At 44.5% G+C, this 2,500-nt stretch overlaps 1 protein-coding gene across 1 annotated transcript in view; it reads right to left on the bottom strand.

The window, feature by feature from the left end:
• The window catches only part of LOC134462990 (copine-9-like), a 172,182-nt gene that overhangs the window by 27,196 nt on the left and 142,486 nt on the right, over positions 1-2,500 (bottom strand). The window lies entirely within an intron of this gene.

Here is a 2,500-nt window from a genome sequence, read left to right as displayed (position 1 = left end):
CAGTTGAGTATCATCTACAGAACCTTTCCAATAAAACACAAAAACAGAATGATTGACGAAAGGTCAAGGTCAAATGCCTTTCCAAGGTCACTGCATTCTGACACACAACATGTCTGTGTGATGTCAAGTAATGCTGAGTCAGAATGCCAAGTTCAAAGGTCAAGGTCAAGCCTATTTTTCTGCCAGTGACCCAACAGTGTACTGAATTGAGAATAGCAGAGATGCTTTATTGATCCAAAAAGCAGAAAAGGATAAAAAAAACCCTGTGGAGTTATAATAGATTACTGGGTAGACAGCAAGATGTTTTTTTGTCACAAACACTAACACTTACTTGCCTTTTCCTCAGTTAGCATTTGTTATAATGGGCACCTTTGCAATAATCGCCAGCATGTGCTCATCTTTTTTCCAATGGCCACTGATGGACCCGTTATAAACTCTCTGACCCGTAACCTCTGTACAACATTATTAATTTGTCCATCCTCACCTGCCTCTCTACATGTGTGCATACATACACATGCAAGCATGCACATACACACAAATACACATGCACACAGGCACGTACACACACTGTCTCTCTCTCTCTCTCTCTCTCTCTCTCTGACCTTTATCCTCTGTATGTAATCAATTTGCACACTACCACGTATCCCCCCCCCCCCACACACATGTTGAATTAACAATTGAAAGTTTTACTATGCAGGTTCTCTTATGGAAAAACCTGAAGCAGGGCCACTGGCAGCTTCGGCTGGGCCCAGGACAACGTTAACTGAAAGGGCCACCAACACCAACCCACCCAATACATACAGTGTAATGAGGACGCAATTCTGGGCTCCCTCTCCCTCTCTGTCCCTGGGCCCAGGACAACCGTCCCCTTTGTCGTCCCCCTCCTGTCGGCTTCCATGCCTGAAGAGGTCTATGATTAGGACTCCTGAGAATGTAGAGCTGCCGCCACAGATTGACGCCCCTGAGGGGGTCGTCTTGATTAATGCCTGCTCCGTTCCGTTCTGTTCTTTTCTGTTCTCATCGAGTGACGCAAGACCACTGCGGCTTGAAACTGCGGCTGAAGAAATAATGGGGAGATTACCGTAAGCCTGGCTTGGCTATACGGTATGGCGGTCCAAGAGAAGTCAGAGAAACCTGCTGGAGAAATGAGAAATGAGCGCGACTGACTGACCACTGCTGCTGTCTGCTGCTTCCCCTCGTAATAGGAGAAACTTACCACAAATGGGTAAAATGTCAAGACTGACAGTGGGATCGGACAGCATGCGTCCGTCCGTCAAAGCACGATGGATGGCAGCTGTGTCTGACTGAGGTGTGGTCACTGCGTCTCACGCTGGGCCATGAAGAAGGCACTGTCATGTGGTCAGTCAAACAAAAAAAGCTGTTTTTTGTGGTTTAGGTGTGGCAAAATCACGATCACGACTATTAATCACGATTATGCAGCAGAGCTTATGCCCCCCACCCGGAGCGACATAATAAGACCTTACCATTAGTTAACATTAGTTAACATTAGTTAACCATTAGTTAACATTAGTTAACCATTTAGCAGAACGTTATTGTGGAGTGTTACCAATGCATGGAGACACAATTCAGTGTGACAGTCATCCAATGCTAAGTGAGTAGGAAAACTAATAAACAACAACAGCTGATAAGCATGTTTGATTGTGTCCTCCTAATGACAACCAATGCATTCTGGACTGTAATAGAGCAGTCTTTTGGCCAATTTTGTGTGGATGCCTCTACACTTTATACCATACCTACAGTACACCCACGTTTTCAGAAAAAAACACATTGTCTGTAAATGCTGTAAACACATTCCACTCAGCCAGTCCACTCATGTCAGTCAGCAAGCCTATCTCTACATACAGTAGGGACAATATTTGAGATGATGTGATTCGTGACTTGGAGAGAGTATTCTCACCTGTCTCTAGTGTAAATAAACAAATCAATTATACTCATTCCGCTCAAGCTCATTCAAGCGGTTCAAATTAAATGTCTATGTAATAGCAACTTCAAAATCACAGTGAAACACTTGACTAAGCTTAGCATGGGCCCCACTAATAACTTTTTACCCTCCACGTCTCTCGGGAGCTCCGTGGAGAACAAACACGACTTGAACACTAAGACAGTGATTTTCAAAGTGGGGGCCGGGGACCCCTGGGGGGGCCGCAAGGGGATTCTTGTGGGGCCTCAGCAAGTTAGAAGAAAACGTTTTTAAGCAAAACAAAATAAATAAGTTAAAAATAAGTTAAAAAAAAACTGCATTATAATAGTCTGTTTCATCTCTGAACATTAGGTCTACTACTATCATCATTTTATAAATCCCATTGGAGCATTGACACATAGACATAGACTATCTTTGTGAAAGGAGATACCCAGAAGAAATAGTGTGGCACGACCCATGTAAGGGCGTTCTTGGCTGGAATCTACCGATATATGAGGGGCAGGACCGGATTAATGCACAGGCTGGATAGGGCTGTAGCCTAGGGCCCCCCCTCTGCCA

Source organism: Engraulis encrasicolus, chromosome 14, assembly GCF_034702125.1.
Source record: "Engraulis encrasicolus isolate BLACKSEA-1 chromosome 14, IST_EnEncr_1.0, whole genome shotgun sequence".
NCBI lineage: Eukaryota > Metazoa > Chordata > Actinopteri > Clupeiformes > Engraulidae > Engraulis > Engraulis encrasicolus.
The sequence above is the reverse complement of the archived record's forward strand: the minus strand, read 5'-3'. Positions and strand labels throughout refer to the sequence as shown.